Source organism: Panthera tigris, chromosome X (assembly GCF_018350195.1).
Source record: "Panthera tigris isolate Pti1 chromosome X, P.tigris_Pti1_mat1.1, whole genome shotgun sequence".
In the NCBI taxonomy this organism is placed as follows: domain Eukaryota; kingdom Metazoa; phylum Chordata; class Mammalia; order Carnivora; family Felidae; genus Panthera; species Panthera tigris.
In genome coordinates, this window is record NC_056677.1 from 73,787,329 (window position 1) to 73,804,469 (window position 17,141).

Consider the following 17,141-nt stretch of genomic DNA (forward strand, 5'->3'; position numbering starts at 1 on the left):
TTGCATTCCTACGAGCAGTTCAAGAGGGTTCCCATTTCTCCACATCCCTCCCAGCATCTATAGTCTCCTGATTTGTTCATTTTAGCCATGCTGACCGGCATGAGGTGATAGTGTGGTTTTGATTTGTGTTTCCCTGATGAGAAGTGATATTTGGCATCATTTCAAGAGTCTGTTAGACATTGGGATGTCTTCTTTGGAAAAGTGTCTATTCATGTCCTCTCCCCATGTCTTCACTGGATTATTTGTTTTCTGGGTGTGGAGTTTGTTGAGTTCTTTATAGATTTTAGATACCAGCCCTTTATCTGATATGTCATTTGCAAGTATCTTTTCCCATTCCTTCACTCACAGAATCCCCCTTAGGAAATCTTGTAGAGCTGGTTTAGTGGTGATGAATTCCATCAGCTTTTGTTTGGGAAAACCTTCATCTCTCCTATTCTGAATGACAGGCTTGCTGGATAAAAGATTCTTGGCTGCATATTTTTCCTGTTCATCATACTGAAGATTTCCTGTCATTCCGTTCTGGCCTGCCCACGTTCAGGAGATAGGTCTGCTACTACCCTTATGTTTCTACCTTTGTATGTTAAGGCCTGTTTATCCCTAGCTGCTTTCAGAATTATCTCTTTATGCTTGAATTTTGCCACTTTCACTATGATATATTGTGCAGAAGAGCGATTCAAGTTATGTCTCAAGGGAGTTCTCTGTGCGTCTTGGATTTCAATGATTGTTTCCTTCCCCAGATTTGGGGAGTTCTCAGCTATGATTTATTCAAATACACCTTCAGCCCTTTTCTCTCTCTTCTTCTTCTTCTTCTTCTGGCATTCCTATGCTATGGATATTGTTCCATTTGATTTCTACACTTAGTCTCTAATTCTCCCTCTTGATCCTGGATTTTTTTACCTCTCTTTTTCTCAGCATCCTCTTTTTCCATATTTTTTCTTCTAATTCACCTATTCTCCCCTCTGTCTCTGCAATCCACGCTGTGGCTGCCTCCATTTTATTTTGCACCTCACTTATAGCATTTTTAATTCATCATGACTATTTTGTTGTTTCCTTGATCTCTGCAGTAATAGATTCTCTGCTGTCTTCTATGCCTTTTTCAAGCCCAGCAATTAATCTTATGACTATTATTCTAAATTATTGTTCAGTTATATTGCTTATATCCCTTTTGATTAAATCTTTAGCTGTCACTTCCTCCTGGGATTTCTTTTGAGGGGAATTATTCTGTTTCATCATGGCTAGTTTCTGTCCCTTATGAGTTTTAAAAACTTGTTATGTGCTCTGCACCTGCAAGCACTGCTATATTAAAGGAGGGTCATACACAGTCCAGGTCCTGGCCATTCAGAAGGTGCTCTTTGGAGAGTGTTACTGGCTCTCTGTTGTTGTGACTTTGGTTATTTTATTTCTCTACTCATATTGATGTTTTGGACCCTCCACGAGATGTGCTTTGATTTGTTCCTTGAAGTAGACCTCAAACGGAAAACAAACAAACTGGAAACAAAGACACACTAACACAGAGACAAATAAAACAAACAGACCAAGACACACACACACACACACACAAACACACACACACACACAATCCAAAAGCAAAAAACCAGAGACACCAGTTATAAGTGAAGAACAAGGTGGAGGCGGTGCTGATGGAAGAACACATACAAAGAGAAAAATGACAGAGGTGGGGCAAAGAGAAAATAAATGTTGACAGGGCAGAGAGACTTAATGGCTTAATCCAGAGAGAGAAAAATGAAACTACAGAAGGAGCAGGGGTGGGGGGGGGGAGAAGATAAAGTTACCCAGACAGAGAAACTATCACGCTTTATTATTACAGAGAGAGAGAGAGAAAAGAAAGTACAAAAGGAGATGTAGAACATGTATCAAGAGAATGAATTAAATATGTCTGCTTAAACAAACCAACAACCAGACTAACAAGCTTAGAGGAGGGAAGAGACAGGAAGGGGGAATATATCTAAATAACCAGAATTGTCTTGGAATTAATCCTGGCTATGCAGCAGCACTGGTCTGGATGGTGGAGCCGTCTGGTTGCACAGCATCTGGTTGCAGCTGAAATGCAGTTACCCAGAACGGAGGGGTGTGTTTTGGTGTAGGCTGGTCCCACCTCCTCTATGGGCCCCAGGACTGATCCCTGAGGTCCTGCCTTGCTTGGGGGGGGGTGGTGAATGACGATCCCCCAGTCTTTTCTCCACAACCTGGTGGACTCCTTTCAAGTCATCCTCACTGTGCTGGAGGCGCAGATGTGGTGGTCCTTCTTGGTGCACTGAATCCCCTGGCCCGGGACTTGGCCAGGAGTCAAAGACCTGCTCCATGTGCTCTGGCACTGGGGAAGTGTATCTCTGTGTGGCTTGGTATGTGGTCCCGGCTGGCTTTGTCTGTGCTGATGCACCTCAGGTAGGACAGCCTTTTCCTGCTGAGGACTGCACCTCTGACCTCACTGTCAAGTCCAGGGGTGGTGGATGCAGGCAGGCTTTGTCCTGTCCCACAGCACTCCAGGGAGGGGGCTGCTGTGTCCTACTGTGGACTGTGCCCTCAACCCATCCACTGAGCCCTGGGGTGGAGGAAGCAGGCAGGCTTTGTTCTATCACACAGTACTCCAGGGAGGGACTGCTTTCTCCTACTTCAGACAGTGCCCCTGACCTACCCCTAAACCCGGAGCAGGCTCCCCTCCTCCCCAGGTGTGTGAACAGTGCAGCTGGCCCCTTTCAGAAGAAGGCACCACAGTTAGAGATGGGATGCCTCTCCATCCCATTCTGAGGTTTATCTCTTATACAGATACAGTCCTATGCTTATCCAGCCACTCTTTCTCTTTCCTTTGTCTCTCTGCAAAAGGAGATCCCACCCCTCCATGCCTACATGGCCCATTTTATCTCCCCCAGTTCATAATCACCCACCTATAGCCCATCAATATGTCCCAGTGTCTCCATTTGAGACTCGGTCTCTTTTCATCCCAGACTTTTGGTGTTCACAGTCCTTTGGCTTCAGCACTTCTTTGTTTGAGAGACACAGGAAGTACAGACCCCCCTACTTCTCTGCCATGTTGCCCCCTTTATACTTTCTTGAAGCTTAGCTAGTATCCTTTTAATTTTTTATTTAAATGCTGGTTTAGGCATATTGTGTATATCTTTTTTGATTAGATAACTGGTAGTGACTTCTTTTTGTTATTTCTTTTGGGTTGAATTCCTTTGTCTTGCCGTGTTGTCTAGGTCTCTGTCTTCTGTGTGTTAGTGAAACATGTTATGATTCCTGCTCCTTTTAAAATGTTTTATTTATTTATTTATTTATTTAGAAAGAGAGAATGTTGGAGAGGGAGAGAGCAAATCCTCAGCAGGCTTTGTACTGTCAGCACAGAGCCCGATGTGGGGCTGAAACTCATGTACCATGAGATCATGACTTGAGCCAAAGTCAGACATTTAACCGAGTCTGACACCCAGGCACCCCTGAAAAAGTGCACTTTAAATTGAAACTGAAGGAGAAATCAGTGTTAATTTTAGTGAGTCAGATGAAAAGAAAAGAATATGTCAAGCAAGCTAAATTGTATATTCAAAGGCTCGGACACTGAATGAGCCTAAAATTTCCCTGAACTGCAAAACACCAGTATTGTTGCACTCTAGATAGCAGTTGTAAGAGTAATATGACTAGAATAATATTTATCATATTCAAACACCAGAAGGTAAAGTTATTGACCCATTTATACTGAATATTTATCAGTGTTAATTCAGAGTGATAAAGTACTTGTGAGCCAGAACACAAAATAACCTTGATTTTACACTAATGATTGTGCATTTGCCCTAAGTGCAATGAGAAAATGCTGAGTAGTTTGGAAAACTCTACCACAAGATTTGTAAATTAATCTATTGAATATATTATGTCAATTTACACTAAATTAGTAAGAATCAAGATGGGTAACAGTGGATACAGTACTCAATATTTAACATCAACTTAATATAAAATGTTATATATATATATATATATATATATATATATATATATATATATATATATATTAGCCTGCCACAGTTTTGTGGATACTGTGAGAGGACACAAAACTCCTGGGGTACTGTGAGAGGATGTTAAAATGTTATATATATATATATATATATATATATATATATATATATATGTATATATATCTATATCTGTATCTATATCTATATCTATATCTATATCTATATCTATATCTATATCTATATCTATATCTATATCATCTATATATATTAGCCTGCCACAGTTTTGTGGATACTGTGAGAGGACACAAAACTCCTGGGGTACTGTGAGAGGACAAAGGTCTTCATTATGGCAAGGAATTTTGTTATCATGGCACTAGCAATAACCAGAGTGTCAGCATTTGAGCCACTTCTCTGACCTCCATTTCCTACAGCAATGTGAACTGGGCCTACACATACAGAGGGTTGTATTACAAGAAAGAAACCCTGAGTTTAGTGTATCTAAATTTTTATATAGAAAATAAGCCTATATAAGCCTTGAGCTAGAAGGATGCATTATTTTCATTATACTGGACACTAAACTTGTTTTGAACTCTGGAAAAAATATTACTTTTATCATCGAAGATTGATAATTATATAAATATACTTGAAAAGATAGTCCACAACAAAGGAAGTAAATGAGACTGCTTATTAATCACACGGAAAAAAATGAGAGACCCATGGAGAATTGCATCTTAAGTTTATGATGAGTAATAAAAAGAAAAGCATCAATAAAGATTTTGAAATTTATGTTTTGTTCAAAATAATCAAAGAGGTGTTATCAATAAAACACAAATGCTAGTTTTAAAATAAATTTGCAGTGAGGAGGATGATGAGAAAAAATCATGATTCCAGTTCTAGAAATGTTGACTTTTAGGTGCCTTTGAGATATCAAGGTAGAGATGCCAAATAGATACACATATGTAGCTGAAACTCAAAACAAGAAATTTGACTTTGTAATTTAAAACTAGAAGTAATGCAGCAATGGAAGGCTTGTATGTGAATAAATTTTCCAAGGGAGAGAGTAACCCTTCATTGCTATCTAGTTATGTGTGTCCAGGACTAAACCCTAACCAAACTGCAACATCTCTATTTTAATATGTGTATTCAGTTTTTTTCTTTTATCTTGATATGTTATTATAAAAATATTAAATGATGGAGCAGAAAGGGGTCTTAAAATGCAAGTATGTCACAGTCTTTTACTTTTTCAAGTTATTATTTTAAAAGTTTCAGGTGTGAAGCATTATAACTTGACATTTGTGTACACTGCAAAATGATCACCCCAAAAGTCTAGTTATCATGTATCATTCTTCAATTGACTCCCTTCTCTTCTTTTACCTGTTCCACAAACCCTTCCCGTCAGGTAAGCAATGATCTGTTCTCTGTATCTGTGAGTTTTGTTTTATTTTTTTTTTTCATTTTTGCTTTGTTCTGTTAGATTCCACATTTGAGTGAATTTATATTGGATTTGTCTTTCTTATGACTTTTTTCACTTAGAATAATACCCTCAAAGTCTAACCATATTGTTACAAATAGCAAGATTTCATTCTTTTTATGGCTCAGTAGTACCCCAATGTGTGTGTGTGTGTGTGTGTGTGTGTACACGACATTTTCTTTATCCATTTATCCATCAATGGGCATTTAAGTTGTTTCCATATCTTGGCTACTGTAAATAGTTGTACATGAACATAGGCATGCATATATCCTTTAAAATTAGTGTTTTTTAAAATATTTTTCAGGTAAATTCCCAGTGTTAAATGATAATCTTACTGTGGTTTTGATTTCCATTTCTCCAATAATTAATGATGTTGAACATCTTTCCATGTGCCTGTTCACCATCCTCACCCCAGCAGACCCTAAGCCAAGTATAAGTGATTGTCTCGTGAGGCCAAACAAATGAATCAGAGACAGCAATTAAGCCATAAGTTTATTGGAGGACCTTACATAAAGAGTCTAGGAATGGTAGACTGGACACAGCATCTACTTCTGGAATCTACATGCATCAAAATTTTATAGTTTAGCAACTAACTTAGCAAATATCTGCAGACTTTCCCCCTCTTTGTAAGGCTAGAGTTCCAAGATCAATGCCTGCCATCTGGACACTTTTTGTTACAAAGGATACACTCCAGGTTGGTCACCTCAAGAATCTTTGAATGCTGGGCAACATATTTCTCTATATATTTTGCTTGATTGAATATAGAGGGAAGGCAGGATCTGTACATTCTCAAGATAGTGATTAACAGGAACATTCATGGTGTGCTTTAACAAACCAGACTTCCAGCTCATACCATACATCATCTGTAAGTCTTCCTTGGAAAAAAAAATTATCTATTCAGATACTCTGCTCATTTTTTGTAAATAAGGTTGTTTGTTTTTTGTTGTTTTTGAGTTGTATGAGTTCTTTATATATTTTGAATATTAACTCCTTATTGAATGTTCTGTTTGCAAATATCTTTTCCCATTCAGTAGCTTTCCTTTTGTTTTGATTATGGAAACCTTCACTGTGCAGAAACTTTTAAGCTTGAGGTAACCCCACTTGTTTGTTTTTTTGCTTTTGTTTCCCTTGCCTATAGAGTCTGATCCACAAAATCTTTCCTACGACTGATGTAAAAAAAGCTTACTGCCTATGTTTTCTTCCAGGAATGTTATGGTTTCAGGTCATACAATTAAGTCTTTAACTAATTTAAGTTAATTTTTGTATATAGTGTAAGATAGAAGCCTATAATTTCATTCTTTTGCATGTGGCTGACCAGTTTTTCCAACATTTATTGAAAATATAATCCTTTCTCCAATATAAGTTCTTGACTCCTTTGTAAATTAAATATACATATATGTGTGGATTGATTTCTGGGTTCTTAATTTTGTTCCATTGATCTGTTTTGCAAAAGTATTATATTGTGTTGATTACTATAGCTTTCCAGTAGATTTTGAAATCAGGGAGCTTGATACTTTCAGCTTTGTTTTTTCTGTAGATCACTTTAGGTCTTCAGGTTCTTTTGTGATTTCTATACATATTTTAGAATTATTCTTCTAATTCTGTGAAATAACCATTGGAATTTTCATGGAGGTTTCATTGAATCTGTAGATTGTTTGGGTGATATGGACATTTAAAAAATATTAACTCTTCCAATCTATAAGCAAGGGATACCTTTAAATTTATGTGTGTCTTCAATTCCTTTTATCAATTGCTGACATTTTTTAATCTACAGGTTTTTCATCTCCTTAGTTAAATATATTCCTAAGTGTTTTCTTCTTTTTTGTGCAATTGTAAATAAGGCCATTTTTCTAATTTCTCTAATTTGATAGTTTGTTATTAGTGTATAGATATGCCACAGATTTCTGCATATTGACTTCGTATCCTGTGATTTTACTGAATTCATTCATGAGTTCTAACATTTTTGGTGGAGTCTGCATTTTCTGTGTCATGTCATGGCATACACAAGTACTGGCAGCTTTATTTCTTCCTTTCTGATTTAGATGTCTTTTATTTCTTTTTCTTGCTTAATTGCTGTGACTAAGACCTCAATACTTTATTTAATAAAAGTGGTGAGAGTGAGTAACCTTACTTTGTTCTTTATCTTAAAGGAAACTTTTTCAACTTTTCTCCAACGCATATGATGTTAATTTTAGGTTCATCATATATGGCCTTTGATATTTTGAGGTATATTTCCTCTATACCCATTTTGTTGAGAGTTTTTACCATAAATAGATTTTAAATTTTGTCAAATGGTCTTTTTTGGATCTTCTGAGATCATATTATTTTTATTCTTTATTTTGTTAATGTGACATATCACATTAATTTGCATATGTTGAACCATCCTTGCCTCTGTGAAATAGATCCCACTAGATTATGGTTTACAATACTTTTTAATGAATTGCTGAATTTAGTTTAATAATATTTTGCTGAGGAATTTTGTATCTATGTTCACTAGGAATATTGCCCTGTATTTTTTTTGTATATTTTTTTGGTTTTGGTATCAGAGTAATATTGGCTTCATAAAATGAGTTTGGAGGCTTTATCTCTTCAATTTTTTGGAAGATTTTTGAGTCTTCCTTGAATGTTTGGAACAATTTACCATTGAAGCCATCTTTCTGGACTTTTGTTTGTTAAAAGATTTTTGATAACTGATTTTAACTCCTCACTAGTAATTCATCCATTCAGGCTTTCTATTTCTTCCTGATTTAGTCTTAGAAGATTATATGTTTCTAGAAATGTATTAATTTCTTTTAGTTGTCCAATTTGCTAGTTAAAAATTGTAGTACTCTTATAATCCTTTGTTTATTTGTGGTACCAGTTGTAACTTCTCTTTAATTGTTGACTTTATTTATTTTAGCCCTCTTTCTTTTTCTTGGTTAGTCTAGCTAAAGATTTGTTGATTTTTATTCATCTTTTCTAAGAACCAATTCTTTATTTCTTTGGTATTTTCTATTGTCTTTTTGGTATCTATTTTATTTATTTCCACTCTAATCCCTATTATTCCCTTCTTTCTATTAAGTTTTGGCTTTATTCTTCTTTTCTTACTTTCTTTAGGCATAGGGAGATTGTTAGATTTTGCATTTGAGATTTTGTGTTTCTCAAGGTAGACCTATATTGTTATGAACTCCCCTCCTAGAGCCACTTTTATTTACTACATCCCATAAATGTTGGTATGTTATACTTTCTTTTTTAAGCTTATGTATTTTAGAGAGAGAGAGAGAGCAAGCCGAGGAGGGGAAGAGAGAGAGAGAAAGAGAGAATCCCAAGCAGGCTCTGCACTGTCAGCACAGCCTGATGCAGGGCTCGAACCCATCAACCATGAGATCATGACCTGAGTTGAAACCAAGAGTCAGATGCTCAACCAACTGAGCCACCCAGGCGGCCCTATATGTTCTTTTTCTGTTTTCGTTTGTCTCTGTTTTTTTTCCCCTCTCTTTTTATTTCTTTGATAACCTATTGGCTATTCTTTACAGTGTGTTTTAATTTTTATGGGTTTTTTTGTGGCTTTTACAGTTTTTTTTTTTTTATTGTTGTAGTTGATTACTGGTTTCATACCATTGTGGTCACAGAAGATGCTTAACATATAATTTCAATATTTGTTGAATTTGTTGAAACTTATTTGTGGCCCAAATGTGATCTATCCTGGATAAAGTACTATGTGCACTTAAGAATAATGTGCATTCTGTTAATTTTGGATGGAATGTTCTGTGTATATCTATGAAGTCCACCTGGTCGTATGTTATTTAATGCTGATATTTCCTTATTGATTTTCTGTCTGGATGATCAATCTATTGCTCTAAGAGGAGTCTTAACGTTTCCTAATGTTATTGTATTGCTTTTAGTTTCTCCCTTTGATTCTGTTAACATTTGATATATATAGATATAGATATAGATATAGATATAGATATAGATATAGATGATATAGATATAGATAGATAGATAGATAGAGAGAGAGATACATTACTGCTCCTATATTAGGTGCATATTTTTTCACCCATACTCCCACTCACCTCTCTTCTGGCAACCACCAATTGGTTCTTTATTTTTAAGAATCTGGTTTTATTTGTCTTTTTTTTTCTTTTTTCATTTGTTTTGTTTTTTAAATTCCACATAAGAGTAAAATCATATAGTATTTGTCTTTCTCTGACTGACTTATTCACTTAGCAATATACTTTCTAGGTCCATACATGTAGTTGTAAATGGCAATATTTCTTTCTTTTTTGTGAGTACATATATATTAATAAATGTATCTTCTTACTTGATTGACCCCTTTATCATTATGTAGTGTCTTTCCTTGACTTTTTTTTGTGTTAGAGTCTATTTTGTCTGATATGAATATAGCTACACCAGCTTTCTTTTTCTTTCTTTTTTATTTGCATATTTTTTCTCTCTCTGCACATTCATTCTGTATTTATCTTTACTTCTGAAGTGAATATATGCAAGAAGTATATAGATAGGTCTTTTTTTGTTTGTTTTTTGTTTATTTTTTATCCATTAAGCCATTCTATTTCTTTTCATTGGCAAATTTAGTCCATTTACATCCAACTTAATTATTGACTGGTATGTACTTATTGCCATTGTGTTAATTGTTTTATGGATGTTTTTGAAGTTCCTTTCTGTTTTTATTTTTCTTTTTCTTCCTTTTCTTGTGGTTTTATAACTTTCTTCAGTATTAAGCCTAGATTTCTTTAATATTTTTATGTGTATTTACTATAAGTTGTGTGTGTATGTGTCTGTGTGTGTGTGCGCGCGTACGCACATGGCTACTATGCTACTATGGCTATTATGAGGTTCACATATAAAATTTTATATTTTTTTAAGTTGATAGCAAATTAATTTTGAACACATTCCAATGTTTTACATTTTTATTCACCCTACATTTCATGTTTTTGATGACACATTTTATCTTTTTATCTTATGTATCCCTTAACTAAGTATTGTAATTTTAGTTACTTTTAGTACCTTTGTCTTTTGATCCTTATACTTGTTTTACAATGTTTGGTACACTAACTCTATTATATTCCAGTGATATTACTATTTTCATTGTGTTCTAATTATTACTGTTTTTTTTTTCTTTTCACCTCAGAGAAATCCTTTTTATCATGTCTTACAAGGCTGGTTTAGTGGTGATAAACTCCTTTGGCTTTAGCTTATCTAGAAAACTCTTAATCTCCCCTTCAAGTCTGAATGTTAACCTTGTTGGGTAGATAATTTTGGCTGCTGTTGTTTTTTGTTTCCTCCCTCACCCTTTCATTACTTTAAGTATGTCATGCTGCTCCCTTCTGGACTGTAAAGTTTCTGCTGAAAAATTTTCTGATAGAATTATGAGGTTTCTCTTGTGCACAATAGTTTTTCTCTAGCTGCTTATAAGATCCTCTCTTTATCCTTATTTTACCATTTTAATTATAATGTTTCTTGGTATGGTTTTTTTCAGGTTTATCTTATTTGGAATGTTCTGGGATTCCTGCACTAAAATGTCGGTTTCCTTTACCAGATGAAGAATGTTTCAAGCCATTATATCTTCAAATATTTTTTTCTAGCCTCTACTACAAAGCTGTCATCATCAAGACAGCATGGTATTGGCACAAATACGGACACATAGACCAATGGAATAGAATAGAAACCCCAGAACTAGACCCACAAACGTATGGCCAACTAATCTTTGACAAAGCAGGAAAGAACATCCAATCGAAAAAAGGCAGTCTCTTTAATAAATGGTGCTGGGAGAACTGGACAGCAACATGCAGAAGGTTGAAACTAGACCACTTTCTCACACCATTCACAAAAACAAACTCAAAATGGATAAAGGACCTGAATGTGAGACAGGAAACCATCAAAACCCTAGAGGAGAAAGCAGGAAAAGACCTCTCTGACCTCAGCCATAGCAATCTCTTACTCGACACATCCCCAAAGGCAAGGGAATTAAAAGCAAAAGTGAATTACTGGGACCTTATGAAGATAAAAAGCTTCTGCACAGCAAAGGAAACAACCAACAAAACTAAAAGGCAACCAACAGAATGGGAAAAGATATTTGCAAATGACATATCGGACAAAGGGCTAGTATCCAAAATCTATAAAGAGCTCACCAAACTCCACACCCTAAAAACAAATAACCCAGTGAAGAAATGGGCAGAAAAGATGAATAGACACTTCTCTAAAGAAGACATCCGGATGGCCAACAGGCACATGAAAAGATGCTCAACGTCGCTCCTCATCAGGGAAATATAAATCAAAACCACACTCAGATATCACCTCACGCCAGTCAGAGTGGCCAAAATGAACAAATCAGGAGACTATAGATGCTGGAGAGGATGTGGAGAAACGGGAACCCTCTTGCACTGTTGGTGGGAATGCAAATTGGTGCAGCCACTCTGGAAAACAGTGTGGAGGTTCCTCAAAAAATTAAAAATAGACCAACCCTATGACCAAGCAATAGCACTGCTAGGAATTTACTCAAGGGATACAGGAGTACTGATGCATAGGGGCACTTGTACCCCAATGTTTATAGCAGCACTCTCAACAATACCAAATTATGGAAAGAGCCTAAATGTCCATCAACTGATGAATGGATAAAGAAATTGTGGTTTATATACACAATGGAGTACTACATGGCAATGAGAAAGAACGAAATATGGCCCTTTGTAGCAACGTGGATGGAAGTGGAGAGTGTGATGCTAAGTGAAATAAGCCATACAGAGAAAGACAGATACCATATGGTTTCACTCTTATGTGGATCCTGAGAAACTTAACAGAAACCCATGGAGGAGGGGAAGGAAAAAAAAAAAGAGGTTAGAGTGGGAGAGAGCCAAAGCATAAGAGACTCTTAAAAACAGAACAAACTGAGGGTTGATGGGGGGTGGGAGGGAGGGGAGGGCGGGTGATGGGTATTGAGGAGGCAGCTTTTGGGATGAGCACTGGGTGTTGTATGGAAACCAATATGACAATAAATTTCATATATTGAAAAAATAAAATATTTTTTTCTATCACTTTGTAACTCTCTTCTTTTTCTAGGATCCCTATAATGCAAATGTTATTCTGCTTCATGTTGTTCCAGTGGCCCTTAATGAATCCTCATTTTTTATAATTCATTTTTCATTTTGCTGCTCTATCATTAGATCCATTGTTTTGTTTCCCAACTCACTGATTTTGCTTCTAATTCTTCCATTCTGGTATTGAATTAATCCAGTGTATTTTTTATTTCAGTTATAACTTCTGTTTGGTACTTTCTTATATATTTTTTAATCTCTTTATTTAAATTCTCACTGTGTTCATCCATTCTTCTCCAGAGTTCAGTGGCCATTTTTATGTCCACTACTTTGAACGCTTTTTGGGGTACTTTCTTTTAACTTTTTTAATGTTTATTTATTTTTGTGAGAGAGGGAGAGAGAGAGAGAGAGAGAGAAAGCATGATTGGAGGAAGGGCAGAGAGAGAGAGAGAGATACAGGATATGAAACAGGCTCCAGGTTCTGGGCTGTCTGTACAGAGCTGGACACAGGGCTCAAATTCATTAACCACAAGATCATGACCTGAGCCAAAGACAGACACTCAACTGACTGACCCACACAGGTGCTCTGGGGTAAATTCTTTATTATAATTTTTTAATATCTTTTTTCTGGGTATTTGTCTTATTATTTAATTTAGAACATAGCCTTCTGTCTCCTCACTTCTCCCTGTGTTTGTCTTTATGCATTAAGCGAAACAACTTTTCCCAGTCCTAAGGAAGTGGTCTAATATGCAAGATGATCCATGGGGTCCAGAGAAAAATCTCCATTGGCCTCTATAGCTAGGCGCTAAAGGGATATTCATTGTGTGAACTCCATGCCCCGTTTGCTGTAGTGGAGGCATGGATGTGGTGTGAGGTGGGCATGGTATTGGGTACTCACAGGCCTGGTTATGAGTGACTATTTTTTTTAATTTTCTATTATTTTCTAATGGTTATTTATTTTTGAGACAGAGAGAGACAGAGCATGAACGGGGGAGGGTCAGAGAGACAGGGAGACACAGAATCCGAAGCAGGCTCCAGGCTCCAAGCTGTCAGCACAGAGCCCAATGCAGGGCTCGAACTCACAGACCGTGAGATCATGACCTGAGCCGAAGTCGGAAGCTCAACCGACTGAGCCACCCAGGTGCCCCTATGAATGACTATTACCCGGAAAGGTTGGGGTGCAGGACACTGTCCTGACACAGTTGTGCATGGCTGCTACATGGAGTGGTTGGTGTTTGGGGAGCTCACCTGGACCAGTTGCATCACTGGTGTTCTGTGGGTTAGGCGGGGGCTCTGAGGGCTTGCTCAGACCATTTGCAAGACTCCTGCTGCTTCAGAAGTGTGGAGTGAGTTTGGCTTGTTTGGCTTGATTATGACATGGCTACTGCACAGGGTCAGTGGGGTTTGGGGTACTCGCCAGGCCCAGTTGAATTGCAGGGAGGATGGGAGCAGTTTGCCCCTCTCAGTTGTGGCACAGTTGCTGCAAACAGTGGGAGGGGACACAAGCATGTCCATTAGTGTTATCAGGCTGGAGGTAGGACCCCAAAAATACCACCTGCCAGCTCCTTCAGCAGCAAGTTAGAATGAGCTTGCAAATATGATGCCCACTAGCAATTCCACCTCTGAGAAAGTACTGAATGCTCCTGATTCTCTGAAAGATGCTTTAGTACTAGTAAGCCAGTACCAATCACTTATGGTTTATGTTATTTTAAAATTATTGCTTTTGCACTATATGTTAGGGTAAGTGGATTTGAATATGAGCCAAGTAAGAGAAGATTCTCCTTTGTTACTTACAGTGCTATGGTTCCCCTGGACTTAATGCCTGTTGATTTTCAAAACCAGGCGTTTTGGGACCTTGTCTTTTCAGTATAAGACCCAAGTATCAGAGTGCCTGATGTGGGACACCATCCCTTTACCCCTCAAAGGTAACTTCCATATTTAGGGGATCACTTCCTGATTGTGGGTCACTGCACCTGGGGTGGAGTCCCAGGTAACACTGAGTATTTCACTTTCCTACCAATTCTATGCCACCACCTTCAGCTCCTCCAAGTTTCCAACAACTTTGAGGTGATAGATATTTTTTAAATATATGAAAACTGCATATTCTTTTCATAAATAATAATATATACATATACACACAAAATGGAAGCTCTAGGATTTTACGGTTTCAGGTCTCACATTTAGGTATTTAGTCCAATGTGAATTTATTTTTTGTGTGCGGTGTAAGAAAGAGGTCCAGTTTCGTTCTTTTGTATGTTGCTGCCCAGTTTTCTCAACACCATTTATTAAAGAGACTGCTTATTTCCAATTCGATATTATTTTCTGCTTTGCTAAATATTAACTCGCCACGTATGTGTGAGTTTATTTATTGATTTTTCTATTCTATTCTATTTATCTCTGTATCTAAATTTGTGCTACTACCAAACTGTTTTGATTACTACAGCTTTGTAATATAAGTTGAAGTCTGGAATTGTGATGCCCCCAGCTTTGCTTTGCTTTTCAATGTTGCTTTCAATATTCAGGGTCTCCTGTGATTCCATAAAAAAATTTAGGATTGTTTGTTCTAGCTCTATGATAAAGGCTGCTGGTATTTCTATAGAAATTGCATTAAATGTGTAGATTGCTATGGGATATATAGACATTTTAAAATATTTGTTCTTCCAATCCATGAACATGGAATGTCTTTCCATTTCCTTGTGTCATCTTTAATTTCTTCCATGAGTGCTTTATAACTTTCAGAGTAAAGATCTTTCACCTCTTTTTTAGGTTTATTTGTAGGTATCTTATTTTTGGTGTAATAGTAAATGGGATTGATTCCTTAACTTCTTTTCCTGTTGCTCCATTATTGGTGTACACAAATGCAACAGGTTTCTGTACCTTGATTTTGCATTCTGCAGCTTTACTGAATTTATTTATCAGTTCTAGGAGTTTTATGAAGTCTTTTGGGTTTTCTATATACTTAAAGAGTTGGAGTTGCAAATGACATATCTGACAAAAGGTTAGTATCCAAAATATAAAAACAACGTATAAAACTCAAAATAAAAAAAAAAACTAATACTCTAGTTAAAAATGGTTAAAAGACATGAATAAACATTTTCCAAAGAAGACATACAAATTGCAAACAGGCACATGAATAAATGCTCAACATCACTGATCATCAGGAAAATACATCATTTCACTTATACGTGGAATCTAAGAAAAAAAAAAGGATCATGGGGAAAAAAAAAAACAGAGGAAAACCAAGAAACACACACTTAACTATGTAGAACAAGCTGATGGTTACCAGAAGGGAGGTGGGTGGGGGAATGGGTTAAACAGGTGATAAAGATTAAGGAGTGCACTTGTGATGATAACTGCATGCTGTTGTAAGTGATGAATCACTAAATTGTACACTTGAAACTAATATTACACTGTATGTTAACTGACTCTAATTTTTAAAAAAATGTTAAAAAAAAAGACATAAGTGTTTCTAAACATATGTGTAGAAGCATATTGGAAGAGCTCCGTGCCGAACTCATTGAAACTATATAATACAGCCCTGAAGTAGTATCGTTTTTCATGTAGATATGAGTATTTGTAAACATATATATATAGAATAATATTGGAATAGAGCTTTTCTTAATTAAATAAAACAAAGAAAAAGAAAACCCAGAAAATCATGATTAGATTACTGAATAAAAGATCACATTTCCTTCCTCCCTCCTTTTTTGAAAATTTATAACATTTTCCCTTAAATATTCTTTAAAGTTCATTTATTTATTTTTAGAGGGGAGAGAGAGAGAGAGAGAGAGAGAGAGAGAGAATATGTGTGGGGGGGCAGAAAGAGAAAGAGAGAATCCCAAGCAGGCTCTGTGCTGCCAGCACAAATCTCAACACGGGGCTCGAACTCACAAACCATGAGATCCTGACCTGGACTGAAACCAAGAGCCAGTTGCTTAACTGATTAAGCCACTAGGTATCTCCTTTTTCCCTTAAATCTTAATTGGAGGCTATAATGGGAATCTTAATGTTTTTATTTTTTAAAATGTGGCATAATATTGTAACTTATTTTTCTATTTTTTAAGACCAGTCACATATTTGTTATATTTTCTTCAGGTTAAATTGAAATCAATCAATCTTAATATTTTAAAAGAATAAAAAATAAAATGAGTCTCTTGGAGCCATCGTATTAAAAAAATACAATGAGATATCACCTAATGCCTGTCAGAATGACTAAAATCACCAACACAAGAAACAACTGGTGTTTGCAAGGATATGGAGAAAGAGGAAACCTACTACTACTGGTGGGAATGCAAACTGGTGCAGCCATGCTGGAAAAGAGTATGGAGGTTCTTCAAAAAGTTAAAAGTAGAACTACCCTATGATGCAGCAATTCCATTACTAGGGATCTACCCCCAAAATACAAAAACACTAATTCAAAATTATGCATGCACCCTGAGGTTTATAGCAGTGTTATCTACAATAACCAAACAATTGAAACAGCCCAAGTGTCCATCAATAGATGAGTGGATAAAGAAGAGGTGATGTGTGTGTGTGTGTGTATTACTCATGATATGTGTATTACTCAACCATAAAAGGAATGAAATCTTGCATTTCAATGACATGGGTGGAGCTAGATATATTTATGCTAAGTGAAATAAGTCTGTCAGAGAATGACACATATCATATGATTTCACTCAT

At 36.4% G+C, this 17,141-nt stretch overlaps 1 pseudogene; it reads left to right on the top strand.

Moving 5' to 3' along the window:
• Nucleotides 1–2,365: 2,365 nt before the first annotated feature.
• The window catches only part of LOC102949600, a 66,140-nt pseudogene continuing 51,364 nt past the window's right edge, over nucleotides 2,366–17,141 (top strand).